This window comes from Rhinatrema bivittatum, chromosome 2 (genome assembly GCF_901001135.1).
Source record: "Rhinatrema bivittatum chromosome 2, aRhiBiv1.1, whole genome shotgun sequence".
NCBI classification, from domain to species: domain Eukaryota; kingdom Metazoa; phylum Chordata; class Amphibia; order Gymnophiona; family Rhinatrematidae; genus Rhinatrema; species Rhinatrema bivittatum.
In genome coordinates, this window is record NC_042616.1 from 744101894 (window position 1) to 744117273 (window position 15380).

The 15380-nt window shown below is 40.6% G+C and overlaps 1 protein-coding gene across 1 annotated transcript in view; it reads right to left on the minus strand.

Annotated features, from left to right (window-relative positions):
- Positions 1-15380, minus strand: part of CSMD3 (CUB and Sushi multiple domains 3) — a 3551396-nt gene that overhangs the window by 2617408 nt on the left and 918608 nt on the right.

Here is a 15380-nt window from a genome sequence, read left to right on the forward strand (position 1 = left end):
TATTGCCAATTGTTAAATATGCAATTATGTAAATAAAGCTACAAGTTCCCAGAGACTGGCCAATTTGGAGCATTAGGTTAATGTTGGCAGGGTATCATCTAGAAAGGCTATGGAGCCCTATGAGACTGGATGTTTGGGCACTAGCCTTGCTAGTATTGATAGCTATTTAGATTATTACAAAACTTTCTGGCAAGATATGGGACAGAAGGGGAACTGGGTGTTAACTAAATATCTATTTATTTTAATAATGCCAAATTTATACTTTGCATCTCCAATATTTGTCCAAGGTGGATTACAATTTAAAACATTCACAGTTGAACACACATAGTATAATCAAAATATCAACCAACAATTAAAAACACAAGTGACTTGGGTACTTTAAATGTTAGGAGCATTATAGTAATCAATCTTCAAGTAAAAGCTTCTTTAACAAATAACGACTTAGGGGTGACTGTAATCTGTCTGTTAGGCTGCAAAGAATTAAAGCAATTCTGCTAAATAAAAAATAGCAACTAAGGGTGTGCATTTGTTCCCTACGAATTGGGAATCCGCAACATATAGGGCCCTATTCATTGTATTCATGGGGAAGCGAAATGTATCGCGATTCCCCACGAACACAATGAATCTTTGCCGAATTATTCGGCCGCCTAAAGGAGCCAATTTAAACAACCCCACCCTCCTGACCCCCCCAAGACTTACCAAAACTCCCTGGTGGTCCAGTGGGTGGTCCGGGAGCCATCCCCTGCACTTACACCTTCGGCTGCCGGTTTCAAAATGGCACCGATAGCCTTTGACCTACTATATCACAGGGGCTACCGGTGCCATTGGTCAGCTCCTGTCACATGGCCATCGGTGCCATCTTGTGCTCGTACCATGTGACAGGGGCTGACCAATGGCACTGGTAGCCCCTGTGACATAGAAAGGTCAAAGGCTATTGGCACCATTTTGATTACTGGCAGCCGACGGCACAAGTGCAGGGGATGGCTTCCGGACCCCCTACTGGACCACCAGGGAGTTTGGTAAGTCTTGGGGGGGTCAGGTGGGTGGGAGGTTGTAGTTAATTTAATTTTAGCAGGGAAACGAATAGGAATTAATGTATAAATGTATCGGGGGGCCCCCTTGCCGAATGCAACCTATCTGCCCCCCCCGACAAATATGAATCCCGAATGCAATGTATAGTGTCCCTCTGCACATCCCTAATAGCAACCCTGCCAATTAAGGGATCTTAGATGTTTATCTACCTAATACAGTAAACTGTAAAGGAGGAAGACAACAAAATCTGCCTTGGATAAGAAATTTTATTTTACAAGCATTCACGCCGAATGACTGGCAGCTGGGATATTTCCTTAGCAGTGTGAATAAAAATAATTGGGCAGAAAGCATGGCCAGTTGCTTTTTTGTTCTGTTTTCATCTGCATTTTTACAATGCCACTGAAAAGTTTGCATCTTAAAACATTAAAGGTGAATTTTAAAAGCCTGACAAGCGCATTAGTTAGAGGACTCACGAATATGTCAGGCTCAAGCATGCTGAGCGGATTTTAAAAGCTGCCGATATATGTGCATATCTCCTGCAACATGCAAATCTCCAAAGTTTTCAGAAAGGGGTGGGGAATGGGTGTGTATAAGGCATTCTGGGGCATGAACCTGAGATGTGCACATAAATACATACGTGATCCAGAGTGCGCTGAAGCTCCCTGCTGTGTAACTTTACTTCTACTATGGATTTTGCGTAAGTTAAAAAATAGAGAAAAATACAAAGATCTGTGGAGTTTTAAAGGGCGGGGATAACTGGGGGAGTGAAGGCTGTTACATAGGGGGTTTGAAGGACATTTCTTAACTGGGAATACACTCAGCGTACGGCCCTTTTAAAATCCCCTGATTTATGTGGTAAAAGTGGCATTTGCCCACACTTGCACGTTAGAGATGAGCTTCGTTTTTTTCTACCGGGTCGTTTTTTGAGTCGGACACTTCGGGGTAAAGTTTGCTTTCCCTCGATTAGTTTTTTCGAAAAACGAACAAAAACTAAACGGGGAAAAACAAAACAGGCCCAAAAAACCCACCCCAAGCATTAAAATCTACCATAATACATTAAATACAACCCCCCCCCCCCCACCATCCCAATCCCTCCCGAAGACTTACTAACATCCCTGGTGGTCCAGCGGGGTCCCTCGAATGATTTCTCCCTCCATGCCGTCGGGCTGGCTGGCCTGCCTTGCATCAAAATGGTGCTGATAGCCTTTGACCTGCTATGTCACAGGGGCTACCTGTGCCATTGGTCAGCCCCTGTCACATGGTAGGAGAAATGGACTTGCCAAAAGTCCCTGGTGGTACAACGGGGGTCCGGGCGCAATCTCCTGCACTTGGGCCATGGGCTGCCAGTAATCAAAATGGCGCTGATATCCTTTGCCCTTACTATGTCACAGGGGCTACTGGTGCCATTGGTCAGACCAGTCACATGGTAGGAGCACAAGATGGTGCCAGCCATGTGACAGGGGCTGACCAATGGCCCCCAAGAGAGTTTCCACCCCTGGGAAGCAGGACAATGTCAGATTGCAGATTGGGAGTATGCATGGACTGTGGGAAACAGGGACATCCACATCTACTATGCCCCACCTACTTTTGGGACACTTATTCAATTCCACCAGAAGAAGGTGATAGAAACTGAGGATGCAGCTCCAATAAATAAATTATTTTGTGGCCCTTGGTTTACATATAATTTTCAAAATATATTGCATAGCTCCTACATATTTTAAAATCTCAGTCAATAAAATCACTACAAATTGATTGATCCAATACAGACTTTGATGAAATTGGGAAGTACCTTGAGGAAGAACTAAAAGGCTGGGCAAACAAGAGAGATGTGGAACAACAATGGACCAAACTAAAAGGAGCAATTACCAAGGCAACTATTCTATATGTTAGAAAATGTAAAGAAAAGCAAAAGAAAAATGAAACCTATCTGGTGCTCAAAGGAGGTGGCTGACAAAATAAAAGCTAAAAGAACAGTATTCAAAAAATATAAAGGATCCCAAAGGAAGAATATCTGGTGGAACAGAGGGAAACAAAGAAAGTAATCAAGATGGCAAAAAGTCAAGCAGAAGAAAGGATTGCCAAAGAGGTAAAGCGAGGTGACAAAACATTTTTCAGATACATCAGAGAAAGGAGAAAAGTCCAAAGTGGTATATTGAAATTGAAAGGGGAAAAGGATCAATGGGTGGAGAGAGACGAAGAAATGGCAGAAATAATAAACAAATACTACAGTTCGGTGTTCACTAATGAGGACCCTGGAGAAGGAACGTTGCTAGTTAACAAGAAACTAAGAATATAAGAACATAAGTACATGCCATACTGGGTCAGATCAAGGGTCCATCAAGCCCAGCATCCTGTTTCCAACAGTGGCCAATCCAGGCTATAAGAACCTGGCAAGTACCCAAAAACTAAGTCTATTCCATGTTACCATTGCTAGTAATAGCGGTGGCTATTATCTAAGTCAACTTAATTAATAGCAGGTAATGGACTTCTCCAAGAACTTATCCAATCCTTTTTTAAACACAGCTATACTAACTGTCTAACCACATCTTCTAGCAACAAATTCCAGAGTTTAATTGTGCGTTGAGTGAAAAAGAACTTTCTCCGATTAGTTTTAAATGTGCCACATGCTAACTTCATGGAGTGCCCCCTTGTCTTTCTATTATCCGAAAGAGTAAATAACCTATTCACATCTACCCGTTCTAGACCTCTCATGATTTTAAACACCTCTATGATATCCCTCCTCAGCCGTCTCTTCTCCAAGCTGAAAAGTCCTAACATTTTTAGTCTTTCCTCATAGGGGAACTGTTCCATTCCCTTTATCATTTTGGTCACCCTTCTCTGTACCTTCTCCATCGCAAATATATCTTTTTTGAGATGCGGCGACCAGAATTTACACAGTATTCAAGGTGCGGTCTCACCATGGAGCTATACAGAGGCATTATGACATTTTCCGTTGTATTCACCATTCCCTTTCTAATAATTCCCAACATTCTGTTTGCTTTTTTGACTGCCACAGCACACTGAACCGACAATTTCAATGTGTTATCCACTATGACGCCTATATCTCTTTCTTGGGTGGTAGCTCCTAATATGGAACCCAACATTGTGTAACTATAGCATGGGTTATTTTTCCCTATATGCATCACCTTGCAATTATGCACATTAAATTTCATCAGTCATTTTAATGCACAATTTTCCAGCCTCACAAGGTATTCCTGCAAGTTATCACAATCTGCTTGTGATTTAACTACTCTGAACAATTTTGTATCATCTGCAAATTTGATTACCTCACTCGTCGTATTTATTTCCAGATCATTTATAAATATATTGAAAAGAAAGGGTCCCAATACAGATCCCTGAGGCACTCCACTGCCTACTCCCTTCCACTGAGAAAATTGTCCATTTAATCCTATTCTCTGTTTCCTGTCTTTTAGCCAGTTTGTAATCCTCAAAAGGTCATCGCCACCTATCCCATGACTTTTTATTTTTCCTAGAAGCCTCTCATGAGGAACTTTGTCAAATGCCTTCTGAAAATCCAAGTACACTACATCTACAGGTTCACCTTTATCCACATGTTTATTAACTCCTTCAAAAAAGTGAAGCAGTTTTGTGAGGCAAGACTTGTCTTGGGTAAAGCCATGCTGACTTTGTTCCATTAAACCATGTCGTTCTATATGTTCTGTTATTTTGATGTTTAGAATACTTTCCACTATTTTTCCTGGCACTGAAGTCAGGCTAACTGGTCTGTAGTCAGGCTAACCAGGGAGTGGAGTAGATGTAACTCTGTTTACAGAAGAGAATATATGGGAAGAGCTAGGAAAATTAAAAGTTGACAAAGCCATGGGGCCTGATGAGATTCATCCCAGGATACTGAGGGAGCTCAGAGATGTGCTGGTGGGTCTGTTGCGTGACCTGTTCAATAGATCCCTAGAAATGTGAGTAGTGCTGAGTGATTGGAGAAGAGCAGTAGTGGTCCTGCTTCAAAAGAGTGGCAGCAGAGAGGAGGCTGGAAACTACAGGCCGGTTAGCCTCACCTCGGTGGTAGGAAAAGTTATGGAGTCACAGCTGAAAGAAAGAATAGTGAACCATCTACAGTTGGAAGAATTGCTAGACCAGTGGCAGCATGGGTTCACCAGGTTAAGGTCCTGTCAAACAAATCTGATTGACTTTTTTGATTTGGCGACTAGGGAATTAGATCGAGGAAGAGTGCTCGATGTCATCTACTTGGATTTCAGCAAAGCTTTTGATATGGTCCCACACAGGAGGCTTGTGAATAAAATGAGAAGCTTAGGAGTGAGTGCCAAGGTGGTAGCCTGGATTGCAAACTGGTTGACGGACATAAGACAATGTGTGATGATAAATGGAACTTACTCTGAAGAGAGAGCTGTGTTAAGTGGAGTGCCGCAAGGATCGGTGTGAAACTGGTGGTGATAAGGGTCCTTACCTTTCGCCATCAGCAATGTCTTAATGGCGTCCATCCCAGTGCCGCCCTGACTCCTCCCCTTCTGGTGCTGACACTGCCCAGAACCCGCCCCGATTTAGGTATCGCACGCATTTAATGCATGTTAACTAACACACAAAGGGGTGGATTTTAAAAAAATGTGCGTTCGCGTACTTTTGTTGGCGCACCAGTCGCAAACAAAAGTACGCTGGATTTTAGTAGGGCTTTCAAAATACGCCCGAAACTGTGGAATAGTTCTCTGCCCGGCAGGGATTTGAGGTTCAGATGGAAAAACTCTCAATTTTCCTTTCCTCTTGTATGGCATTGCAAAAGGTAAGAATTTTCTGAAGAAAATCTTAGAGGCTTGCCGGAGTGTGGGCAACTAGCGTCTGTTCAGGGAGCCATTTTGTTTTTCCCCTCCCCAGGCCTAAAGTTTTTGATTTGTGTTAAATCACAAAAGTTAACTACACTCAAAAAATGGCAGTTCACTTCAGCTGAAAGAGTTAGAAGGCTAACATGTGTGCTAATATCTCTGCCTTGACCATCACATAGAAATTTAGAAACAGAAACATGACAGTATAAAATGATCATACAAGATGTCTATTCTGCACATCCACATCAACTATTTAGCTTTTCAATTCCTACCACTCCCTTAGAGATTCTCTGTGTTTGTCCTAAACTTGTTAAAATTTGGATACTGTCCTTCTTTCCACCATATCCACAGGGGGCAGTCCTATGCCCCCAATAGACTTGTTGTAAAGAAATATTTTCTTAGTTTACCCCTGAGTTTACTTCTATTCACCCTCAACCCATGACACCTTGTTCTAGATCCTACTTTACTTTGAAAGGACCCCATCCTCAGTGCAAGGAAACCATGGAGATATTTAAATGTCCTCTTGTCCCAACTTTCTTCAAGGGTATACATGTTTAGATTTTAAGTCTGTCTTGATATGCTTTCCAAAGAAGACCACTGAGTATTTTAATAGCTAATCCCTAAACTGACTCTAACTTTATATCCATATAAAGATGCAGTCTTCAGAATTGTACACAGTATTCCAAATTAGGTCTTGCTAGGGACCTATACTAGGGCAATATCACATCCTTTTTTTCTGTTGATTATCCTTTTTCCTGAGCAGCTAAGTATCTTTCTGGCTTTTGATGTCATCTTATCCATTTGTTTGTCCATCTTAACATTATCAGATCAAATCTGCCTCAGACCCAGCTGTTCTTTCTTGGTTAGATGAATTTCACCAGTCCCTTGGATATTTTCAGCTCAAGTGCATGGCTCTACATTTTTAGGGATTAAATCTTAGCTGACAGAGTCTAGAAAATTCCTCAAGCTTCTCTAGATGTCAACCCATGTTTTTCCTACCATCCTGTCTCTTTTGTAGATTTTGGTATCATCTGTAAAAGACAAACCTTTCCTGGTCCAAGACTTATTTTTATGGGTCATCTCTAGTAATATCCCTCTCCTAGAAATGAATCTATTTACCAGTGATGTGACTCGGAACTGGAATCGGTTCCAATTCCGGTTCCGATTCACATCGTACATTTTTTTTCATGCGGCCCAATCGGGTTTTTTGTTTATCGGCTGCACCCGAGCCGATAAACAAAAAATCCACCCCGACACTTCAAAAGAGCTCCCTTAGCTTCCCCCACCCTCCCGACCCCCCCCCCCCCCAATGTGTTAAATCACTTGGTGGTCCAGTGGTGGTCCCAGGAGCGATCTCCCGCTCTCGGCTGCCACTAATAAAAATGGCGCTGATGGCCCTTTGCCCTTACCATGTGACAGGGAATCCGTGCCACTGGCCGGCCCCTGTCACATGGTAGGAGCACTGGATGGCCCACTCCATTTTTAAAGATGGCGCCGGCCATCCATTACTCCTACCATGTGACAGATCGCTCCCGGGGCTACCAGGTGATTTAAAACATTTTTGGTGGGGTTGGGAGGGTGGGGGAAGCTAAGGGAGCTCTTTTGAAGTGTTTTTTATGTGTTTTTTATGTGCTGTTTTTCCCACCCTCCCCCAAAATGATAAGAGAACCCCACCAAAAATGTTGTGGGGTTTTCCTATCAGTTTAGGGAGGAGCCCCCAATTTCTGATGACTTTGAAAATATTGTACAATATTTTCAATCATCAGAAATACGATTCACATCCCTACTATTTACCACTAGCCTTCCTCACCTCACACTTAACCAGATTCTAAATCAGTCACTTTAGGTACCCTACCAAGGAAGCTCAGTTTATTTATGTGTCTCCATACATAAATTATGTTTGCTTTATTGTAAATTGTTTTGGTAGTTTTGCTGATTGGAATGGTGTATACAATTTTAAACAAATTAATAAATCATTTCAAAGGCCTTACTGAAATCCAAATATAGTACTCTACCCTCATCAGCTCCTTGGTCATCCAGTCAAATAAATTGATCAGATTCATTTGACAAGACCTAACTCAGGAGAAAATGCATCACTTGGACTGATGATCCCCTCCTCTCCTGTTGGCCAGAGCAATCATCCCACATCAGAGGAAGTCTCCCCAAAAGCAAGTTTCTCTTGCAAAGCAAATTCCTGTCCCTCAAATGAGCAAATACCCAGGCCTGGTAGAGGTCCCTCTCAAGCAAATTATGATATCCTCCAGCCCTAGACCACAACCCCCTATTACCATTATAAAGATATCCCCACCATGTCCACCCCCTCTGAGGACTTTTTTTTTAGGGCAAGCTTGATCCCCAGTCACTCCTAGCCTACTAGTTCTTATTTTTAAAATGGTGCCAGCTGAATAAAAACTTCTTTTTGCCCACAAAAGCCTTAATTCACATTTTAACATGCCTTAGCAAACATGGTTATAAGATTAAATACAAAGAAACATGCTGGAATTTGAGAAATTTTGAGGGACAATGAGAAAGAATGAGAACTGTAAATATGCCTTCTATTTCAAAATTCTTGTTTCTTCTACATTTTTCATTTAAGTTCCAATGCTGTTTATCTTCGAGATATTTTCAATGAGATATTCACTCAACAAACTACTCGTCAGAGCATAGACATGATTTTCAGAATTATAAACTCAACTCATTCAAATTAAAAGTATGAAAATACTTACTCATGATAATCTCTTTATCTTAAAGGAGTGCTATCTTTTCACTAATCATTTTTCTATTCCCTATTCAATCTAGTGAAGTAAGAGGATTTATAATGAAAATCTTTAATTGAGAGTTTTACTCTGCTAACCCTGGAGATACTGTAGACTTATTGCAATTATAACAATATAACTGTACTGTTACTGATGTAAAAAAGGTTAGTTTTAAGGTTAGAATTATTGAACAACTTTTATAATTTGTTTCTGTGAAACAATCCAATTGAGTCTTAGAATTGTTCCAATTAGATTAGTGTATTATAGTGAAAATATTTTTAATTAAAATTCATTTTTCCATGTTTAATACATTTCAGGCCATTAAACTGAAGAGGAGTAGGTACAGTCTATGATACACTCATTTAAAATGTCAAAACAGACTATATTTTTGCTTGTAATTTTACATTATTGTTCTATTCTCAAAAAGCCACAACTCGACCCCTCCGACCCTGCCAACTACAGACCCATCTCAAACCTATCTTTCATATCCAAGATCATGGAAAAACTTGTGACCCTTCAACTTTCAGAATGCCTGGAAAACCATAATATACTGCACTCCTCACAACACGGCTTCAGGAAATCCCTCAGCACCGAGACTCTCATTTTATCACTCACAGACACAGCCCACAGAGGCATCAACAACAGACACTCCTACCTTCTGATACTACTGGACATCTCTGCCGCTTTCGACACCATAAATCACAACATATTACTAACCTGACGGATGGAGATTGGGATAGGAGAAACAACCCTCAAATAGTTCGGCTCCTACCTTTCTAACAGATCCTACAAAGTTCACCACAACAACTCTGAATCAAAACAATTCCTTCTCCCCCATGGCATACCCCAAGGATCCTCACTCTCCTCTACCCTGTTCAATATATATATGCTCCCCCTCTGCAAGCTCCTTTCTAACCTGGACCTCATCTATTACATCTACGCAGACGACGTCCAGATCCTACTTCCCATCAAGGCAAACATACCAAACACCATCTCTTTATGGGAAACCCTCTCTATCCAAATAAAAAACCTCCTCACTCAGATATCTCTCACGCTCAACCACACAAAAACAGAAATCTTACACATTTCCAACAAAACCACCACAAAGACCATCCAAGAAATTGTGTCCATAAAACCAAACTTTCAATTCCCCAATGAAATAAAAGACCTTGGTGTCACTCTGGACTCGGAACTCAAAATGAAGAAACACATAAACTTAACAATCAAGGAGGGCTATTATAAGCTCCAAGTCCTAAAAAGAATCAAACCCCTACTATTCAACCATGATTACCGCACAGTACTCCAATCCCTCATACTTTCCAAACTGGACTACTGTAACTCCCTCCTCCTCGGACTCCCAGCCTCCTCTACCAAACCCCTCCAGCTTCTGCAAAACGTAGCAACCAGATCACTCACAAACTGCAATCGCTCCTCACACATCACCCCCATACTAAAAGAGCTCCATTGGCTCCCTGTAACCTACAGGGCAAAATACAAAAGCCTTATTCTCTTACACAAAACCATTAACAATGAAAATCACAGGGGAGCTCTTGAGCAGCAACAAGATGGCCGCCTGATCTCTTAGCTCCATGAGACCCTCTCATTCAAAATGATAACATTTAATATTGTATTGATGTAACTCATTTTGAAATACTTTTCCCCTTTTCAAGAATGGCTGCAGCTAAATCTGGGAAAATTGAAGCCACCTTCGCGGCTTCTGCGGGCACTAAACAATCAAAACAAGATCCACCCTCGCCAGATAAAGCCCTGCTTCCTAAATTGATGGCATTGGCGGATTTAGTTCTAACAGAACTTAAACATCTAAAAGAGCTTATCCAACTTAATATCGATGCGACTGCTGCCATTCATAACGATCTTCAATCGATGACCACTCAAATGTCCTCCCTTCAGACGAGACTGGAATATGTGGAGTCCCAAACTTCCTCCTTTCTAATAATTACTGCACCACTGCCGTGCCTAGCTCAAGAAACTGAAGGCCTTCAACTAGCAGTGGAAGATCTCTCTAACCGCAACTGGAGGAATAACATCCGCATTTTGGGTATCCCGGAGGGAGCGGAAGATACAAATATTATGGATTTTGTGACTAAATTAATACCTTCCAGCCTTCAATTAACCTTTGATAAGCCCTTTGAGGTCGAGAGAGCTCACAGGGTTCTCTCTCGTCTCCCCCGGAACTCTAAATATCCTCGACCTATCATTCTTAAAATCTTACGCTATCTGCAGGTTCTGGCTATTTTATCAACAGCGTGTACTCAGGCCCCGGTTAAATATCAAAGCTCTACGATCTTATATGTACCGAATCTCGCTAAATCCACAGCAGAGAGGTGGAAGGCATTTTTGGCACTAAGGCCCCGGTTGCAAGCTTTGGGAGTGCATTATGGTATTTTGTATCCAGCTCAAATGAAAATTACATGCAAAAACCAAACCAAACTCTTTCATCAACCAAAGGACGCTGAAGCCTTTATTCTCTCTCAAGAAGGAGGCACTGGCATGGTTACATGATTGCCTTGTACATTTAAATCTGTGTAATTCTCTGTTTGTGGTACCGAAATTAACAAGTTTATTATGGTATTCTTTCCTAATGTATACTATACATGAAAGTTGATTTATTTCTCTCCAACTGGAATTTTTCATTCCAACCAAGTTTCTTTCTTAGGGGACAAGATCTCTCTACTTAAATACTGTCAGTTCCTATTTTTTCATGGTTTATCTAAATGTCTATCATTATATACATATTGCTGTCTCATGAAAGCTGAGAGTCAGGAGCCACTTGTCTATCTAGAGGCTCTTGATTTCCTTGACCAAACATGCAGGTCCTGTTTGGTTTAGGCAAAGTAGGATTTCCTACATTCTTTACGAAGTTTACACTTCATCCCAATATGCATATTCTTTTTTCTCTAGTATTTTTTTTCCTACTTCTTTTTCTCCCCCTCTCTCTCTTGGCTGTTTATTTTATATCCACTGATATTCATCTTGTGCTTCATGTAAAGGTTTATAATATTGATGCAATTTTTTATAGTGTTCCTTATGGCTAATATAGCTGCTACTTTAACACTGGTATCACTAAATGTAAATGGCTTCTCTCATCCCATTAAATGCAGGAAAGTGCTTACATACTTACAGACTTTTCATGCGGATATAGCTCTAATTCAAGAGACACACCTCACTGCATCTGAATCTTTCAAACTGAAGCAACAATGGGTAGCCAGGTTTTTTTCAGTCCAGTGATCCACAAGAAGCATGGAACTGCCATTCTCTTACATAAACATTTGGGAGCTCAGATAATACAACAATCTGCTGACATTGAAGGGAGATGGAATCTCATTCAGATCTCTCTACATGAGGAAAAACTCTCTATACTTAATCTATATGCCCCCAATCAGGATCACCCGGATTTCTATCAAACCACCTTTGAACATTTGCTTTCTACATATTACTCATCATGCATCATAGGAGGAGACTTCAATCAACTACTGGATCCCATCTTAGATAAGAAATCATCATATAAGCCTCACCTTTCCAAATCAACAACAGCTCTGCGACATTTGATTAGTTCTTTTGGTCTCACGGATCCATGGAGACTGCTACATCCTACCACCTTGGATTATATATTTTACTCATTACCTCACTCCTCATATTCGAGGAGTGACTATTTCCTTACCTCTAACAACATGGTTCCCAGGATACAAGCAATGAGCATATGTCCTAATCTCATCTCAGATCATGCAGCAGTCACTCTTCAATACAATACAAGAAACATGGCTTCCACTGAGCCTCAGTGGTGATTCAACTCAAAATTGCTAGCAGATCCTCTGTTCCTAACATTTCTAACAGACAAAATTCAGGATTACTTTCAATTCAACAAGACTCCGGAAATGACTTCTTCTACCTTATGGGCGGCCTTTAAAGCCACAATTCGGGGTGAAATACTCAGTTACTCCATTTGCTCTAAAAACAACATAAAGCGGAACTTCAATCCCTTCATCAAGAAGTTGCGTCCCTTGAAGCTGCTCACATCATAACTCCTACTCCGCTCACATACAATGCCCTCATTAAGGCAAAATATCATTATAACCAGCTATTAAGCTCTCAAGTGAAAGTGGCTCTCTTTTGAACTAAAGCATTCTACTAAGCTGAGAATAACAAGTGTGAACACTTATTATCTTCAATACTTAAGAAAAAACAAGATAAAAAACGTATAGTTAAGATATCCATCGACTCTGGGAAGATGCTGACCTCTGACATGGAAATACTGCATGCATTTCGAGACTTTTATGCCTCTCTTTATAGGTCGTAAACTACACAACCAACAGATGCCATTCAACAATTTTTGTCTTCTCTACCTCAACTTACCATCCCAGAAATTCAAAACTCTCAATTAAAAGCCCCGATTACTACTTCATAAATAGCTACTGCAATCTCTTCTCTCTCCACAGGTAAAGCACTAGGACTGGATAGTTTTACCACTGATTTTTATCAAGCCTTTAAAAAAGAACTTGTAATACATCTACAGGACTACTATTCTTCTCTTTTATTATCTCCAGAAGCTTCTTCAGCCTTTATAGAAGCATGTGTAGTGGTGATTCCTAAGCCAGGAACAGATGATACTAAAATTGCAAATTACCGACCTATCTCTCTTCTTAATGCTGATTACAAGATCTTTGCAAATATATTAGCCAATCGATTATCTCACATCATGCCCTTCCTTATTCATTCTGACCAATCTGGTTTTATTAAAAATAGGCTGATATCTAATAATTCCCGACTTTTCTTTCATTTACATCAAATATATATTTCAGCTGAATTTCCTGCAGTAGCAATAGCCCTGGATGCTGAAAAAGCCTTCAACCGTGTCAAATGCCCCTTTTTATTTCAGGTTCTACAGTGGTTTGGCATCAACTCAATTTTTATTTCTTGGATTCAATACATATATCACTCCCCATCAGCCTTTTTATATATTAACAATTGTACTTCCCTACTTTCTCACTATTTAGAGGCACTCGACAAGGCTGTCCCCTTTCACCACTTCTTTTCAACCTGGCTTTGAAACCACTACTATCAGCAATAAGACATGACTCTACTATTACAGGTATTACAATTGGATCAGATACTTTTAAGTTATCAGCATATGCTGATGATGTGCTTCTTTTTCTCACAAAGCCTGATTCTTCTCTTCCTAACCTTTTCAGTCTCATTTCCCAATATTCTACTTATTCTGGCTACAAAATCAACTGGCATAAAACTGAACTTCTCCCTCTCAACTATAGAGGTGCCCTGGTAAACACTTCCCAGTATCAAATACAAAAGGTAACCAAAGGTCTTAAATATTTAGGTGTATATTTTTATACTTGTCCGATAGATACTATTACACATAATGAAGTTACGATCTTACAGCTTTTGAAAACCACCACTCTTAAATGGTTCCCACTGCACCTCACCTGGTGGGGTAGACTGGATACCATAAAAATGGTACTAGCCCCCAAAATTTGTGTTTATTCTCTCAATGCTTCCCATTTTCTTTTCCAAAGATTTCTACTCTCATGTGGATAGGGTCCTCACAGTGTTCCTATGGAAAGGGAAAACTCCCAAGATTTCATTAAAGAAACTTAAAGCAAACAAACAAGATGGGGGGTATTCATTTTCCTGATTTCTATACATACCATAGGGCCTTTATACTACAACAAGGTTATCATTACTTTGCTACACATAATTTACACACCGACCCCCCCCCCCCCCCCCAAGTTGGCTCTGTTTAGAACGACATTTGCTTTTTCCATACCCATTGGAAGTTTTCCCTGGTATCCTATTAAAGCCCTCACATTTAGCCTCCCTGATTTTGAGCTCCCTACATAAGGCAATTATGGAACTAGAAGCCTTGCGACCACCATCAACTAGTGCCTGGCGGTCATCAAAAATGGCCCCATTATGGCAAAATGCTTTAATCCGGGTTGATAATTGAGTTATTAACTAGCCCATATGGCAACGCAGGAACATATGGACCCTGCAGGCAGTGTTCCATTGTAACTCCTTTATATCTTTCTAATGAATCCAGGAACAATATACCCTGCCATCCACTGAATTCTATGCCTGGATACAGCTTTGTAAAGCTCTTCAAGCTTCAGAACTACTTAACATTTCTTACACCAGATCCCCCTACTTATTGGACTTTTATTTGGAATTTGGCCCGAAGGGACATTTAGCATCTCATTTTTATAAACTCTTCCAATGCCTTTCCTGTTCTGTCTCTCTACAACCACTATACAATATCTGGGCTTCCGAACTGGGAGAAATCCCTTCTATGGAAGTATGGAAGCATATATGGCGGATTTCCACTCATATATCCCTCTTTTCTAGTTTAACACAATCCTTTTTTTTTCATCCTACACAGAGCCGTATGGACCCCGTGGAAATTGCATAGGGCAGGCCTTACTCAATCACATGCATGCTGGACTTGTTCTGCTCCCAAAGCCACGTTACACCATCTTCTTTTTTCCTGCCCCTATGTACATACCTTTTGGTTACAAATTTGGTCAATTACATCCAACATTTTATCCATTACTCTACCTTTATCATATAATATTGTTATTCTAAAAGGAGCCTATTCACACCTTCCACTCGCTGTTCCCCAACGCAAACTTCAGGATTTTTTACTAACTGTTGCGCAATTTAATATCTTATCTAACTGGAAGCATGGGGACCTGCTATCAGAACACCTGTGGTGGAATTCCGTTAACCTATATTGCAAATATGAAAGAGC